The sequence below is a fragment of the Leptopilina boulardi genome, unplaced genomic scaffold (genome assembly GCF_019393585.1).
Source record: "Leptopilina boulardi isolate dan_hultmark-lab unplaced genomic scaffold, ZJU_Lbou_2.1 LbouV2_373, whole genome shotgun sequence".
Lineage (NCBI taxonomy): Eukaryota > Metazoa > Arthropoda > Insecta > Hymenoptera > Figitidae > Leptopilina > Leptopilina boulardi.
This window is the reverse complement of record NW_026137944.1, coordinates 768504-787242: the sequence shown is the minus strand read 5'-3', so window position 1 is coordinate 787242 and position 18739 is coordinate 768504.

Below are 18739 nucleotides of genomic sequence, written 5' to 3'. Positions count from 1 at the left end.
TTGTGAGGGGAAGATTAAAGGAAAATAGTTAGATGTAAAAAATTTTGAAGATATTGAAGACCTTAATGGAAAATACTAATTAATTTTGACTTTCTCAGGTAAATTACAATTTATTAAAACTAAATTGCAAATGATAAAAATTTGTTGAGTTACATTTAAAATATTCACCAAATTATCAACTGGAAAATATAATCGCCCATAAAATTCTGACCACCATGCTAATTCAATGGGCGTTATAATTTTATGTGTGGTAAAACTTTATAGCGCACAGTGGCCGATTTCCCGAAAAACCTGGCCAAAAGTCAAAAAATTTTTTTTTGAAATTTATACTTTTTATTATTGAATATTATAAAGGAGGGTTCACTGCATAATTTTGAAAAAAAAATTACACTTTTCTCATCACCAATTTATTATGTGAACAAGTAAAAGTGATCTTTGCCAGAGATTTACTCAGAACCTTTCATAACTATAAATTTTCGTCACAGTTAAAATAGTGAAAATATACTAATATACAGCAGATTTTTGAATATCTTTTTTTGGGAACTATTAACAAAGGTGTATGAAATAGGTTGAATGTATTTATAATCATATTTACAACGTACAGTTTTTAAAAAATGACATTAAACATCGCTATTCATGGCTACGATTTTTGTATTGTTTTATCAACGTAAATCATGAAAATAGTTGTGAAATCCACCGATATCCGCACCCTACCTGGTATTATCATAAACTAGAATATATTTTTGATTCATTTTAATTGAAATCAGCTGCCCCAAGCTGCCCCTGCAGTTTTGGTATCACTTTTTATTTCACCCAGCGCGGTTTACCGACAGCGCGTTGCACCGGCCGGCGGTGCAACTGAACGTGAAAGACTGACTTTTTCTTCATTCGCATTCGCTTTAAACTAAAATTTAAGCACTTTCTGTAATTTAAAAAAAATAAACTCTAACACATATACGCAATTTTATAATACCAGCAAATATTTTGGATCCGCCATATTGAATTTGATAAAACAAATGTAAAATTTGATTTCAGAAACCCAGTAAACGTAAGTATACTAAGTTTGGTTAAAATCGTACCATTTTTTAATTTTTAGCAAAGTTTTTTAAAATCTAAACGGCCATTTTGGATCCGCCATTTTGAATTTGACACAACCAATGTAAAATTTGAATTCAGAAGCCCAAAAAACATGGGTATACCAATTTTGATTGAAATCGTATCATTTTTCGATTTTCAGCAAAGTTTTTTAAAATCTAAACGGCCATTTTGGATCCGCCATTTTGAATTTGACACAACCAATGTAAAATTTGAATTCAGAAGCCCAAAAAACATGGGTATACCAATTTTGGTTGAAATCGTATCATTTTTCGATTTTTGGCCAGGTTTTTCTGGAAATCGGCCACTGTGTAGCAGCTTAAATGTAAATAATTTTCTTATTTTTGAATTTCCCATACTAGAAATGAACAATTCAATCCATACCATGCTGCAAGGAAATCGGCGTTATCAAGAAGAAAAATAAATGTCCGCCAATAACTAGTAAACAGGTATAAGATTTTATCTCACTATAGTCATATAATTCATCAAATTTAGCATTACAAACATTTTTAATATTATATTATCAAAAATATTCTAACAAGCTTTTTCAGTGTAGAACTATTTTCATATCATTAAACTCATATTACTTGCTCGAGACTATCAATGGATAATACTTGGATGGAGGGACCTCTTTAAAGAAATAATTATTGGAATCGGCAACTAAAATTCGTCACATCATATAAATATTTTACAGGTAAAATTAAAATAAGATTGAAATTATTTGTTAATTTTAGTTTTTACGCATTGGATTTATTAGTCTGATAATTACTAATTAAATGTATCTTCCCAGTGGGAAAAAAAACCATGTTGGTTTTAAAAACGATTAAAGAACCTTTTTAAAACGTTTCAAATAATGTTTTATAAAATTTTAGAAACAAGAATGTTCAAATAATGTTCTGAAACATTGTGTAGCTGACACGAAACGTTTTAACAACATTTTTGGAACGAACATGATTTTATGCCCACTGAGCTGTCTTTTAAAATTTTTTAAGTAGAACTATCAATAAAGCACTTTGTAAATCAAGAATAATTTACTTTTTTATAAGTATGTAAATTTTATCATATAAACGTTATTTTATTAAAGAATTAAATTATCTTATAGGTTTCATCTTTCGCACTCTAAACATTCTTCTACTTCAATTTCCTGACTAAACCTCTAGAACAATACAAAATGTGAACAACATATAAAGAAAAACTAATAATTGGTTTCAAAAAAAAATTTTTATTCTAGTATGCCTTGTACAACGAACAAATTTTTGTTCAGTATCAAGTTGCTACATGAATATTTAACAAATCTAGAAACTTTAATTGTTAGACTGCAGTTGATGACAACTCAATGGAAAAATTATTCAGCACTCAATGAAGAAAATAATTCTTTTAGAAAAATGTTGCTCGAGGATATCAATGGATAATATTTTTATGGAAAGACTTCTTCAGAGAATTAATTATTATTATTTGGAATCGGCAAATAGAATTCGTCACTTCAATTGTATTTTTTACAGGTAAAATTAGAATTACGTTCTAAAAACGTTTTAAAAACATTTTATGAACGTTCTTTGAAAGATAACTTTTTTTTCCACTGAGTTCTCTTTTTAAACTTTTTAAGTAGAAGTCACAATAAAACACTTTCTAAATCAAACATAATGTACTTTTTTAAAATTATATAAATTTGAATGGAAAAATATTTAAAAGATTAAAGGAAATTAGTTTTATGCAAAAAATTTTGAGGATATTGAAGTCTTTAATGGATCATGAAAACGATCAATCAATTTTGACTTATTTCAGGTAAAATGAAAAATTATTAAAAATAAATTGCAAATGATGAAAATTTTTTTGTGATAAATATAAAATATTCACCAGATGTAAATAATATTTTTTTTCTTAATTTCCCATTATAGACATGCAAGATCGACTCCACATCATTCTGCGAACAAATCGGCGTTATCAATAAGGAAAAAAATGTCTTCCAATTACTAATGAACAGGTATATGTTTTTATCTCACCATGGTAATAAAATTTTTTAAATTTAGCATTACAGAAAATTTTAAAATATATAATTTAAAATTTTTAAAACCGCCTAACAAGCTTATTTTTTCAGATTAGAAATTTTTACATTTCATTGAAATGAAATATCTTCACTTGAGCTGCAACAAAAATCGTTCATCATCACTTAATGAAGAAAGTAATTCTCGTAGAAAAATATTGCTCGAGACTATCAATGGACAATACTTGGATACTTGACTTTATTTTTTAGGGTTCCGATTATACAATTTAATTTCTTTCCTGCATCTGCATCTCAATGACAACCGTGGACAACATTTGCAGAAGTCTTGGAATTTGTATATAAAGCAGACACAAAAATCAATCAATGATGAACTTTATTTTTTAAAATTTTTTCGGAAATCATAATAGAACGTTTCAATTGACGCTTGCCAAAGCAGTTTAATTATTCCAGGTAAGATTGGTATTCAATAAAAATGATTTGTAAGTTCTGAATATTTTTTTATTCTACTTCAAAAAGTTTTTAAATACAAAATTAAACATTTGAAATATCTATTTGTACATTTACAATTTATTTATTCCGAAATTTATTTTTCAAATTTAAATTTTACAGTTCAAAAAACATTCCACTACATTTCCTGCCTGTACATGTGACACAATGCAAATTTCTGATTACATTAAAAGAAAACTAATAATTGATTTCAAAAATAGATTTACATTCTTGTATGCCTTGTACAATGGTCAAATTTTTTGTCCAGTTACAAGTTGCTACATGAATATTTAACAAATCTAGAAACTTTAATTGTTAGCCAGCAATTGATGATAACTCAATGGAAAAATTATTCATCACTTTGTGAGGGGAAGATTAAAAGAAAATAACTACATGTATAGAATTTTGAGGATCGAAGACCTTAATGAGAAAAGTAATTCCAGTAGAAAAACGTTTCTCGAGACAATTAATGGACAATATTTGGATGAAGAGAATTTTCCAGAGAATTTATTATTGAAATCGTCAACAAACACTCGTCAATTCAATAACATTTTTTACAGGTAAACTAATAATTAAATGAATATGAATGATTTACAAAAAAAATGTCTTTAAATGTTTTAGTTCTAATTCTCACTCCCGTCATGTACAATAAAATCATTATCCTGTTAGAAGAAGCATTGCTTTAATGTCTTATCGAGGGAAATAGTAAATAACCATCAATTACTAATAAACAGGTACAGAATTCTATTCCATTACGTTCTTAAAGTAACTCTAGTTTCATGCTACTGCAACTTTATCAATTAAGATTTAAAAAATACAGTCATATAAGCTTTAATAAATTTAATTGTAACAATTTCTTTAAAAGTTTATTATTTTTTTAGCGAATAAATTAATCCGTTTCTTCACCCTTCTGCATCTGTGACGTAATATAAAATACTGACAACATTCAAGCACCACTTTGAGGGAACAAAAATTTGGATATAGAAAAAATTGCTTCCATTAATCTTCGAACAACAACTATGTCGCCAACGACTGGTAAGCCTTAGGCGCCGTCGTTTCTGTTGACCACTGGGTAATATATTTGTTTTTATAAAAAAATTTCGTTTTCTTATGTTTTACTATTATAAAATTTACAATTTTCTTTAATAAATTTTTATGAAAAAACAATATCATCAAGAGATTAATGAAATCAACGATGATTTTCGCCTTTCAATTCTTGGTGGTTCAACTCACAATTTAGAAAAATTCTTGATATAATACATTAGATATTTCTATTGAAGCTCATCAGTGCAATTTACATTTTTGTTAGGTAAATTTCGTATTTAATATAAATAAATTACCATTTTTCAAATAAGATGAGTACATTACTTTATTGAGAAATTAATTTTTCTTGTAGGTTACTTTTTTCTCCACTTCAAAAACATTCGACTTCATTTCCAGCTTTACTTGTGGCACAACGGTAACTATGAACAACATTCAGAGAAAGCTAATAATTGGTTTCAAAAATGGATTTGCATTCTTGTATGCCTTGTACATCGGCCATACTTTTGGCAAGTTACAAATGTCTACATGAATACTTAGCAAATTCAGAGACTGATTAAATTATTAGTTTACCAGTATATGATTGAGGTAGAAAATTTATGCAGACAATATCCATTATTAATTTCGGAAAAGAGGAATTCAAAGAAAAGAAAATTTTTTATGAAAATGTGCACAAAATAATCGGTTTTAAAAGAATTATACGACATTCAAGATCATAATCGGAACTGAAAACTATCAATTTACTTGGATTTTTTATAGGTAAATTTAAAAAATACATTTTAAAAAAATTACTTTAAGAAGTTTCGAATTTATAAATTAAAATCTTTCAAATTTTAAAAATGTTTGAAGACACACTTTAAGAGAGTTGCTTGAGATTTAAGAATTAATGTTTAACTTTTCACAAATAAAGAAATGTCTGCATCTGCCTTTTTATGTATGTTTCTATGTTACTTCCCAAAATTCTATCCGGGCATTTCACCAAAACGGCAAAATCTCTTAAAGAGGAATTTTCATTAATTTGCAGACGAAAATTTAAAATTAATCATTTAGGAAAATAAAACCATTGAAGACGGGTACAACAGCTAGTTAAATTATAAATCTTATTAATCAAGTATAATTATTAAATATAATAGCTATACTTTTAATCATTCACGTTGTACTTGCATCATGTTTAATCATTATATTTGAATGTAAAAAATTTGAAAATCTCTGTGCTTACAAAAAGTTTCTGAATTTAATTGTTCTAGCGCCAATTTTCTATCCTGACATGTAATGTCGAATCCTAATCCTGTTGAAAAGAAATTTGCAACAATGCCTTATCAAGAGAAGAAAAGAATGACCGTTATTAAATATTAAACAGGTACAGTATTTTAATTTGTTGGGCCCGTTAAATCACTTAAATTTTGTGATACAAATTGTTTCACTATCATTAATAAAATATACTGTCATATCAATTTGAAGATATCGTAATAATTTTTTTCTAATTTCATTTTCTCAAGGTATAAATTATCTTGTTTAATTTCCAACCTGCACCTGTAACTCAATGCTAACCAAGGAAAATATTCACTGGACAAGAGTAATTGGTGTTTAAGGATTTTGAATACAATGTTTTGGAAATCGTAATGAATGGATTTTAATAGACAATTAAAAAAGAAGTTTAATTGTTTCAGGTAAAATTGGCGTTTTTAAATGAATTATGAGATTGCAAATACCTATTTTTTAAATTGACCAAATTTTCTGATTGTATTGTATGTAAAAATGAACATATTAACATTATTTTTTCAATAAATTTATTTAACAAGTCTTCTTTTAACAGTTCTAACAACATTCTACTCCACATTCTGCCTGGACCTGTGACTCAACACGAAATATAAACATGTTCAGAATATTAATAATTGGTTTAAATCATAGTTTAGCTTTCCTGTATGCCTTGTACAAAGAACAGATTTTTGTTCAGTTACAAGTTGCTATATGAAATTTTACAAATCTAGAAACTTGAATTATTGATTTTACTAAGCAATGTTTGAAGAGAAATTATTTGAGAGAATAGTGGCGGTTGGAAGATATTTTTTCAAGGAAATCAACGGACAATTTATAATTTTTGAGTATTAATTACTGCAAGCGTCAATTAATACTAAAAATTGAATTAAAAATATTTTAGGTATAATAATGTCTTCTACATTAAAAATTTTCAAAATCCAGGCGTCTCAAACTTTTTTTATGTGTACATTTCAATTATAAATAATAATATTATGAATTATAATTTTGAATCCCAATTGTTCTCTTTCACATAATTAGCTCAAAGATCACTTGCTTCACATTTAAATCAACCAACAAAATTTTCTTTTTTTCAACATAATTTCAAAATATAATAATAATAATAATAATAATAATAATAATAAATCGCTTCTGAACTCTCCATTAATAATCTTTCAGACTATATTGAAACTAATACAATGAAATTTGAATATTTAACATATATATTACTCACCTGCAAATAATACTTATAAATGTCGCTTTAATTAACAAATCCTCTTGATACACAACTGATTAGCACAAAACACATTAAAGTAATAGACGCTACATATTTAATTTAATTAATTCAAAAAATGTTTGTTTTTATAATTAGAATTACACAAAATATGTTATTAATCCCAATTAATAAAATTAATTTTATTTCCAGCTTGCTTATAAAGAGCAGGTCTCACTTACCATAAACTGATGCGATGCAATGTCAAAAATAGGCCCAAAAATTTCCTTCCAAAGCACTTTTATTCCATAGTACATCTTCTTGTAATCTACGATGCCTATAGGAAGCGGGATTGGAAAATAAAAACTGCAATTATAAACTTCATTTAGTGATAAAAAAAACAATAAGAAAAACGTCAAAAACAACGGTCACCTAAAGATAAGATTTAATATCAAATTTTTAATTTACTAAACGTATATTAATTAATTCCTAACGATAAGTAAACCACTGTTAACAAAACCCATAATTCCGTTTACTAACAAGTGAAATTTTACACATTAATTGAATATTATCCGTAGCACTACAAATTAATTTGTACTTTTAGGTGGAATCTTCCTGAAACGGATGTCAAAATGACACCTGGTGCTATAGTTTCTAGTGACGTGATGTCGAATGACGTCAAAAAAGGGTTCAGGGCAAATTAACATACATTTTCATTACCAACATCCTGAATCAGATGTTAAACTAACCCATAGTACTGAGTATATAAAAACCGCTCGGTCTTCACAATGTATAAGCAAAAATCAATTTGCATTTTTTGTGACAAACTTCCTAAAGCGGACGTCAAAATCACACATGGTGCTGAGATACAATGCGTCTGGATGACGCTCCATCTTCAGAAAGTCTCAGTAGAAATAAAATTGCACTTTTTGTGACAAACTTCTTGAAGCGGACGTTAAAATGACACCCGGGGCTGATATACCATGTGTCAGGATGACGCTCGGTCTTCAGAAAGTCTCAGTGGAAATTAATTTGCACTTTTTGTGACAAACTTCCTGAAGCGGTCGTCAAAATGACACCTGGTGCTGATATACCATGTGTCAGGATGACGCTCGGTCTTCAGAATGTCTCAGTGGAAATTAATTTGCACTTTTTGTGACAAACTTTCTGAAGCGGTCGTCAAAATGACACCTGGTGCTGATATACCATGTGTCAGGATGACGCTCGGTCTTCAGAAAGTCTTTCTAGATATTAATTTGCACTTTTTGTGACAAACTTCCTGAAGCGGACGTTAAAATGACACCCGGTGCTGAGATACCATGTGTCAGGATGACGCTCGATCTTCAAAAAGTCTCAGTGGAAATTGATTTGCACTTTTTGTGACAAACTTCCTGAAGCTGACGTTAAAATGACACCCGGTGCAGAGATACCATGTGTCAGGATGACGCTCGGTCTTCAGAAAGTCTCAGTGGAAATTAATTTGCACTTTTTGTGACAAACTTCCTGAAGCGGTCGTCAAAATGACACCTGGTGCTGATATACCATGTGTCAGGATGACGCTCGATCTTCAGAAAGTCTCAGTGGAAATTAATTTGCACTTTTTGTGACAAACTTCCTGAAGCGGTCGTCAAAATGACACCTGGTGCTGATATACCATGTGTCAGGATGACGCTCGGTCTTCAGAAAGTCTCAGTGGAAATTAATTTGCACTTTTTGTGACAAACTTCCTGAAGCGGTCGTCAAAATGACACCTGGTGCTGATATACCATGTGTCAGGATGACGCTCGGTCTTCAGAAAGTCTCAGTGGAAATTTATTTGCACTTTTTGTGACAAACTTCCTGAAGCGGTCGTCAAAATGACACCTGGTGCTGATATACCATGTGTCAGGATGACGCTTGGTCTTCAGAAAGTCTTTGTAGATATTAATTTGCACTTTTTGTGACAAACTTCCTGAAGCGGACGTTAAAATGACACCCGGTGCTGAGATACCATGTGTCAGGATGACGCTCGATCTTCAAAAAGTCTCAGTGAAAAATGGATTTGCACTTTTTGTGACAAACTACCGGAAGCTGACGTTAAAATGACACCCGGTGCAGAGATACCATGTGTCAGGATGACGCTCGATCTTCAGAAAGTCTCAGTGGAAATTAATTTGCACTTTTTGTGACAAACTTCCTGAAGCGGACGTTAAAATGACACCCGGTGCTGAGATACCATGTGTCAGGATGACGCTCGATCTTCAGAAAGTCTCAGTGGAAATTAATTTGCACTTTTTGTGACAAACTTCCTGAAGCGGACGTCAAAATGACACCTGGTGCTGAGATACCATGTGTCAGGATGACGCTCGATCTTCAGAAAGTCTCAGTGGAAATTAATTTGCACTTTTTGTGACAAACTTTCTGAAGCGGTCGTCAAAATGACACCTGGTGCTGATATACCATGTGTCAGGATGACGCTCGGTCTTCAGAAAGTCTCAGTGGAAATTAATTTGCACTTTTTGTGACAAACTTCCTGAAGCGGACGTTAAAATGACACCCGGTGCTGAGATACCATGTGTCAGGATGACGCTCGATCTTCAGAAAGTCTCAGTGGAAATTAATTTGCACTTTTTGTGACAAACTTCCTGAAGCGGACGTCAAAATGACACCTGGTGCTGATATACCATGTGTCAGGATGACGCTCGATCTTCAGAAAGTTTCAGTGGAAATTAATTTGCAATTTTTGTGAAAATCTTCCTGAAGCGGACGTTAAAATGACACCCGGTGCTGAGATACCATGTGTCAGGATGATGCTCGATCTTCAGAAAGTCTTTGTAGATATTAATTTGCACTTTTTGTGACAAACTTTCTGAAGCGGTCGTCAAAATGACACCTGGTGCTGATATACCATGTGTCAGGATGACGCTCGATCTTCAGAAAGTCTTTCTAGATATTAATTTGCACTTTTTGTGACAAACTTCCTGAAGCGGTCGTCAAAATGACACCTGGTGCTGATATACCATGTGTCAGGATGACGCTCGGTCTTCAGAAATTCTTTGTAGATATTAATTTGCACTTTTTGTGACAAACTTCCTGAAGCGGTCGTCAAAATGACACCTGGTGCTGATATACCATGTGTCAGGATGACGCTCGATCTTCAGAAAGTCTTTGTAGATATTAATTTGCACTTTTTGTGACAAACTTCCTGAAACGGTCGTCAAAATGACACCTGGTGCTGATATACCATGTGTCAGGATGACGCTCGATCTTCAGAAAGTCTCAGTGGAAATTAATTTGCACTTTTTGTGACAAACTTTCTGAAGCGGACGTCAAAATGACACCTGGTGCTGATATACCATGTGTCAGGGTGACGCTCGATCTTCAGAAAGTCTTAGTAGATATTAATTTGCACTTTTTGTGACAAACTTCCTGAAGCGGACGTTAAAATGACACCCGGTGCTGAGATACCATGTGTCAGGATGACGCTCGATCTTCAGAAAGTCTCAGTGGAAATTAATTTGCACTTTTTGTGACAAACTTCCTGAAGCGGACGTCAAAATGACACCTGGTGCTGATATACCATGTGTCAGGATGACGCTCGATCTTCAGAAAGTTTCAGTGGAAATTAATTTGCACTTTTTGTGACAAACTTCCTGAAGCGGACGTCAAAATGACACCCGGTGCTGAGATACCATGTGTCAGGATGATGCTCGATCTTCAGAAAGTCTTTGTAGATATTAATTTGCACTTTTTGTGACAAACTTTCTGAAGCGGTCGTCAAAATGACACCTGGTGCTGATATACCATGTGACAGGATGACGCTCGGTCTTCAGAAAGTCTCAGTGGAAATTAATTTGCACTTTTTGTGACAAACTGCCTGAAGCGGACGTCAAAATGACACCCGGTGCTGAGATACCATGTGTCAGGATGACGCTCGATCTTCAGAAAGTCTTTCTAGATATTAATTTGCACTTTTTGTGACAAACTTCCTGAAGCGGACGTTAAAATGACACCCGGTGCTGAGATACCATGTGTCAGGATGACGCTCGATCTTCAGAAAGTCTTAGTAGATATTAATTTGCACTTTTTGTGACAAACTTCCTGAAGCGGTCGTCAAAATGACACCTTGTGCTGATATACCATTTGTCAGGATGACGTTCGGTCTTCAGAAAGTCTCAGTGGAAATTAATTTGCACTTTTTGTGACAAACTTCCTGAAGCGGTCGTCAAAATGACACCTGGTGCTGATATACCATGTGTCAGGATGACGCTCGGTCTTCAGAAAGTCTCAGTGGAAATTAATTTGCACTTTTTGTGACAAACTTCCTGAAGCGGTCGTCAAAATGACACCTGGTGCTGATATACCATGTGTCAGGATGACGCTTGGTCTTCAGAAAGTCTTTGTAGATATTAATTTGCACTTTTTGTGACAAACTTCCTGAAGCGGACGTTAAAATGACACCCGGTGCTGAGATACCATGTGTCAGGATGACGCTCGATCTTCAAAAAGTCTCAGTGAAAAATGGATTTGCACTTTTTGTGACAAACTACCGGAAGCTGACGTTAAAATGACACCCGGTGCAGAGATACCATGTGTCAGGATGACGCTCGATCTTCAGAAAGTTTCAGTGGAAATTAATTTGCACTTTTTGTGACAAACTTTCTGAAGCGGACGTCAAAATGACACCTGGTGCTAATATACCATGTGTCAGGGTGACGCTCGATCTTCAGAAAGTCTTAGTAGATATTAATTTGCACTTTTAGTGACAAACTTCCTGAAGCGGACGTTAAAATGACACCCGGTGCTGAGATACCATGTGTCAGGATGACGCTCGATCTTCAGAAAGTCTCAGTGGATATTAATTTGCACTTTTTGTGACAAACTTTCTGAAGCGGTCGTCAAAATGACACCTGGTGCTGATATACCATGTGACAGGATGACGCTCGGTCTTCAGAAAGTCTCAGTGGAAATTAATTTGCACTTTTTGTGACAAACTTCCTGAAGCGGACGTCAAAATGACACCCGGTGCTGAGATACCATGTGTCAGGATGACGCTCGATCTTCAGAAAGCCTTTCTAGATATTAATTTGCACTTTTTGTGACAAACTTCCTGAAGCGGTCGTTAAAATGACACCTGGTGCTGATATACCATGTGTCAGGATGACGCTCGGTCTTCAGAAAGTCTTTGTAGATATTATTTTGCACTTTTTGTGACAAACTTCCTGAAGCGGTCGTCAAAATGACACCTGGTGCTGATATACCATGTGTCAGGATGACGCTCGATCTTCAGAAAGTTTCAGTGGAAATTAATTTGCACTTTTTGTGACAAACTTTCTGAAGCGGACGTCAAAATGACACCTGGTGCTGATATACCATGTGTCAGGGTGACGCTCGATCTACAGAAAGTCTTAGTAGATATTAATTTGCACTTTTAGTGACAAACTTCCTGAAGCGGACGTTAAAATGACACCCGGTGCTGAGATACCATGTGTCAGGATGACGCTCGATCTTCAGAAAGTCTCAGTGGAAATTAATTTGCACTTTTTGTGACAAACTTCCTGAAGCGGACGTCAAAATGACACCTGGTGCTGATATACCATGTGTCAGGATGACGCTCGATCTTCAGAAAGTTTCAGTGGAAATTAATTTGCACTTTTTGTGACAAACTTCCTGAAGCGGACGTCAAAATGACACCCGGTGCTGAGATACCATGTGTCAGGATGATGCTCGATCTTCAGAAAGTCTTTGTAGATATTAATTTGCACTTTTTGTGACAAACTTGCTGAAGCGGTCGTCAAAATGACACCTGGTGCTAATATACCATGTGTCAGGGTGACGCTCGATCTTCAGAAAGTCTTAGTAGATATTAATTTGCACTTTTAGTGACAAACTTCCTGAAGCGGACGTTAAAATGACACCCGGTGCTGAGATACCATGTGTCAGGATGACGCTCGATCTTCAGAAAGTCTCAGTGGATATTAATTTGCACTTTTTGTGACAAACTTTCTGAAGCGGTCGTCAAAATGACACCTGGTGCTGATATACCATGTGACAGGATGACGCTCGGTCTTCAGAAAGTCTCAGTGGAAATTAATTTGCACTTTTTGTGACAAACTTCCTGAAGCGGACGTCAAAATGACACCCGGTGCTGAGATACCATGTGTCAGGATGACGCTCGATCTTCAGAAAGCCTTTCTAGATATTAATTTGCACTTTTTGTGACAAACTTCCTGAAGCGGTCGTCAAAATGACACCTGGTGCTGATATACCATGTGTCAGGATGACGCTCGGTCTTCAGAAAGTCTTTGTAGATATTAATTTGCACTTTTTGTGACAAACTTCCTGAAGCGGTCGTCAAAATGACACCTGGTGCTGATATACCATGTGTCAGGATGACGCTCGATCTTCAGAAAGTTTCAGTGGAAATTAATTTGCACTTTTTGTGACAAACTTTCTGAAGCGGACGTCAAAATGACACCTGGTGCTGATATACCATGTGTCAGGGTGACGCTCGATCTTCAGAAAGTCTTAGTAGATATTAATTTGCACTTTTTGTGACAAACTTCCTGAAGCGGACGTTAAAATGACACCCGGTGCTGAGATACCATGTGTCAGGATGACGCTCGATCTTCAGAAAGTCTCAGTGGAAATTAATTTGCACTTTTTGTGACAAACTTCCTGAAGCGGACGTCAAAATGACACCTGGTGCTGATATACCATGTGTCAGGATGACGCTCGATCTTCAGAAAGTTTCAGTGGAAATTAATTTGCACTTTTTGTGACAAACTTCCTGAAGCGGACGTCAAAATGACACCCGGTGCTGAGATACCATGTGTCAGGATGACGCTCGATCTTCAGAAAGTCTTTGTAGATATTAATTTGCACTTTTTGTGACAAACTTGCTGAAGCGGTCGTCAAAATGACACCTGGTGCTGATATACCATGTGACAGGATGACGCTCGGTCTTCAGAAAGTCTTTGTAGATATTAATTTGCACTTTTTGTGACAAACTTCCTGAAGCGGTCGTCAAAATGACACCTGGTGCTGATATACCATGTGTCAGGATGACGCTCGGTCTTCAGAAAGTCTCAGTGGAAATTAATTTGCACTTTTTGTGACAAACTTCCTGAAGCGGACGTCAAAATGACACCCGGTGCTGAGATACCATGTGTCAGGATGACGCTCGATCTTCAGAAAGTCTTTCTAGATATTAATTTGCACTTTTTGTGACAAACTTCCTGAAGCGGACGTTAAAATGACACCCGGTGCTGAGATACCATGTGTCAGGATGACGCTCGATCTTCAGAAAGTCTCAGTGGAAATTAATTTGCACTTTTTGTGACAAACTTCCTGAAGCGGTCGTCAAAATGACACCTGGTGCTGATATACCATGTGTCAGGATGACGCTTGGTCTTCAGAAAGTCTTTGTAGATATTAATTTGCACTTTTTGTGACAAACTTCCTGAAGCGGACGTTAAAATGACACCCGGTGCTGAGATACCATGTGTCAGGATGACGCTCGATCTTCAAAAAGTCTCAGTGAAACATGCATTTGCACTTTTTGTGACAAACTTCCGGAAGCGGACGTTAAAATGACACCCGGTGCAGAGATACCATGTGTCAGGATGACGCTCGATCTTCAGAAAGTTTCAGTGGAAATTAATTTGCACTTTTTGTGACAAACTTTCTGAAGCGGACGTCAAAATGACACCTGGTGCTGATATACCATGTGTCAGGGTGACGCTCGATCTTCAGAAAGTCTTAGTAGATATTAATTTGCACTTTTAGTGACAAACTTCCTGAAGCGGACGTTAAAATGACACCCGGTGCTGAGATACCATGTGTCAGGATGACGCTCGATCTTCAGAAAGTCTCAGTGGATATTAATTTGCACTTTTTGTGACAAACTTTCTGAAGCGGTCGTCAAAATGACACCTGGTGCTGATATACCATGTGTCAGGATGACGCTCGGTCTTCAGAAAGTCTCAGTGGAAATTAATTTGCACTTTTTGTGACAAACTTCCTGAAGCGGACGTCAAAATGACACCCGGTGCTGAGATACCATGTGTCAGGATGACGCTCGATCTTCAGAAAGTCTTTCTAGATATTAATTTGCACTTTTTGTGACAAACTTCCTGAAGCGGTCGTTAAAATGACACCTGGTGCTGATATACCATGTGTCAGGATGACGCTCGGTCTTCAGAAAGTCTTTGTAGATATTAATTTGCACTTTTTGTGACAAACTTCCTGAAGCGGTCGTCAAAATGACACCTGGTGCTGATATACCATGTGTCAGGATGACGCTCGATCTTCAGAAAGTTTCAGTGGAAATTAATTTGCACTTTTTGTGACAAACTTTCTGAAGCGGACGTCAAAATGACACCTGGTGCTGATATACCATGTGTCAGGGTGACGCTCGATCTTCAGAAAGTCTTAGTAGATATTAATTTGCACTTTTAGTGACAAACTTCCTGAAGCGGACGTTAAAATGACACCCGGTGCTGAGATACCATGTGTCAGGATGACGCTCGATCTTCAGAAAGTCTCAGTGGAAATTAATTTGCACTTTTTGTGACAAACTTCCTGAAGCGGACGTCAAAATGACACCTGGTGCTGATATACCATGTGTCAGGATGACGCTCGATCTTCAGAAAGTTTCAGTGGAAATTAATTTGCACTTTTTGTGACAAACTTCCTGAAGCGGACGTCAAAATGACACCCGGTGCTGAGATACCATGTGTCAGGATGATGCTCGATCTTCAGAAAGTCTTTGTAGATATTAATTTGCACTTTTTGTGACAAACTTGCTGAAGCGGTCGTCAAAATGACACCTGGTGCTAATATACCATGTGTCAGGGTGACGCTCGATCTTCAGAAAGTCTTAGTAGATATTAATTTGCACTTTTAGTGACAAACTTCCTGAAGCGGACGTTAAAATGACACCCGGTGCTGAGATACCATGTGTCAGGATGACGCTCGATCTTCAGAAAGTCTCAGTGGATATTAATTTGCACTTTTTGTGACAAACTTTCTGAAGCGGTCGTCAAAATGACACCTGGTGCTGATATACCATGTGACAGGATGACGCTCGGTCTTCAGAAAGTCTCAGTGGAAATTAATTTGCACTTTTTGTGACAAACTTCCTGAAGCGGACGTCAAAATGACACCCGGTGCTGAGATACCATGTGTCAGGATGACGCTCGATCTTCAGAAAGCCTTTCTAGATATTAATTTGCACTTTTTGTGACAAACTTCCTGAAGCGGTCGTCAAAATGACACCTGGTGCTGATATACCATGTGTCAGGATGACGCTCGGTCTTCAGAAAGTCTTTGTAGATATTATTTTGCACTTTTTGTGACAAACTTCCTGAAGCGGTCGTCAAAATGACACCTGGTGCTGATATACCATGTGTCAGGATGACGCTCGATCTTCAGAAAGTTTCAGTGGAAATTAATTTGCACTTTTTGTGACAAACTTTCTGAAGCGGACGTCAAAATGACACCTGGTGCTGATATACCATGTGTCAGGGTGACGCTCGATCTTCAGAAAGTCTTAGTAGATATTAATTTGCACTTTTAGTGACAAACTTCCTGAAGCGGACGTTAAAATGACACCCGGTGCTGAGATACCATGTGTCAGGATGACGCTCGATCTTCAGAAAGTCTCAGTGGAAATTAATTTGCACTTTTTGTGACAAACTTCCTGAAGCGGACGTCAAAATGACACCTGGTGCTGATATACCATGTGTCAGGATGACGCTCGATCTTCAGAAAGTTTCAGTGGAAATTAATTTGCACTTTTTGTGACAAACTTCCTGAAGCGGACGTCAAAATGACACCCGGTGCTGAGATACCATGTGTCAGGATGATGCTCGATCTTCAGAAAGTCTTTGTAGATATTAATTTGCACTTTTTGTGACAAACTTGCTGAAGCGGTCGTCAAAATGACACCTGGTGCTGATATACCATGTGACAGGATGACGCTCGGTCTTCAGAAAGTCTTTGTAGATATTAATTTGCACTTTTTGTGACAAACTTCCTGAAGCGGTCGTCAAAATGACACCTGGTGCTGATATACCATGTGTCAGGATGACGCTCGGTCTTCAGAAAGTCTCAGTGGAAATTAATTTGCACTTTTTGTGACAAACTTCCTGAAGCGGACGTCAAAATGACACCCGGTGCTGAGATACCATGTGTCAGGATGACGCTCGATCTTCAGAAAGTCTTTCTAGATATTAATTTGCACTTTTTGTGACAAACTTCCTGAAGCGGACGTTAAAATGACACCCGGTGCTGAGATACCATGTGTCAGGATGACGCTCGATCTTCAGAAAGTCTTAGTAGATATTAATTTGCACTTTTTGTGACAAACTTCCTGAAGCGGTCGTCAAAATGACACCTTGTGCTGATATACCATGTGTCAGGATGACGCTCGGTCTTCAGAAAGTCTCAGTGGAAATTAATTTGCACTTTTTGTGACAAACTTCCTGAAGCGGTCGTCAAAATGACACCTGGTGCTGATATACCATGTGTCAGGATGACGCTCGGTCTTCAGAAAGTCTCAGTGGAAATTAATTTGCACTTTTTGTGACAAACTTCCTGAAGCGGTCGTCAAAATGACACCTGGTGCTGATATACCATGTGTCAGGGTGACGCTCGATTTTCAGAAAGTCTTAGTAGATATTAATTTGCACTTTTTGTGACAAACTTCCTGAAGCGGACGTTAAAATGACACCCGGTGCTGAGATACCATGTGTCAGGATGACGCTCGATCTTCAGAAAGTCTCAGTGGAAATTAATTTGCACTTTTTGTGACAAACTTTCTGAAGCGGACGTCAAAATGACACCTGGTGCTGATATACCATGTGTCAGGGTGACGCTCGATCTTCAGAAAGTCTTAGTAGATATTAATTTGCACTTTTTGTGACAAACTTCCTGAAGCGGACGTTAAAATGACACCCGGTGCTGAGATACCATGTGTCAGGATGACGCTCGATCTTCAGAAAGTCTCAGTGGAAATTAATTTGCACTTTTTGTGACAAACTTCCTGAAGCGGACGTCAAAATGACACCTGGTGCTGATATACCATGTGTCAGGATGACGCTCGATCTTCAGAAAGTTTCAGTGGAAATTAATTTGCACTTTTTGTGACAAACTTCCTGAAGCGGACGTCAAAATGACACCCGGTGCTGAGACACCATGTGTCAGGATGATGCTCGATCTTCAGAAAGTCTTTGTAGATATTAATTTGCACTTTTTGTGACAAACTTTCTGAAGCGGTCGTCAAAATGACACCTGGTGCTGATATACCATGTGACAGGATGACGCTCGGTCTTCAGAAAGTCTCAGTGGAAATTAATTTGCACTTTTTGTGACAAACTTCCTGAAGCGGACGTCAAAATGACACCCGGTGCTGAGATACCATGTGTCAGGATGACGCTCGATCTTCAGAAAGTCTTTCTAGATATTAATTTGCACTTTTTGTGACAAACTTCCTGAAGCGGACGTTAAAATGACACCCGGTGCTGAGATACCATGTGTCACGATGACGCTCGATCTTCAGAAAGTCTTAGTAGATATTAATTTGCACTTTTTGAGACAAACTTCCTGAAGCGGTCGTCAAAATGACACCTTGTGCTGATATACCATTTGTCAGGATGACG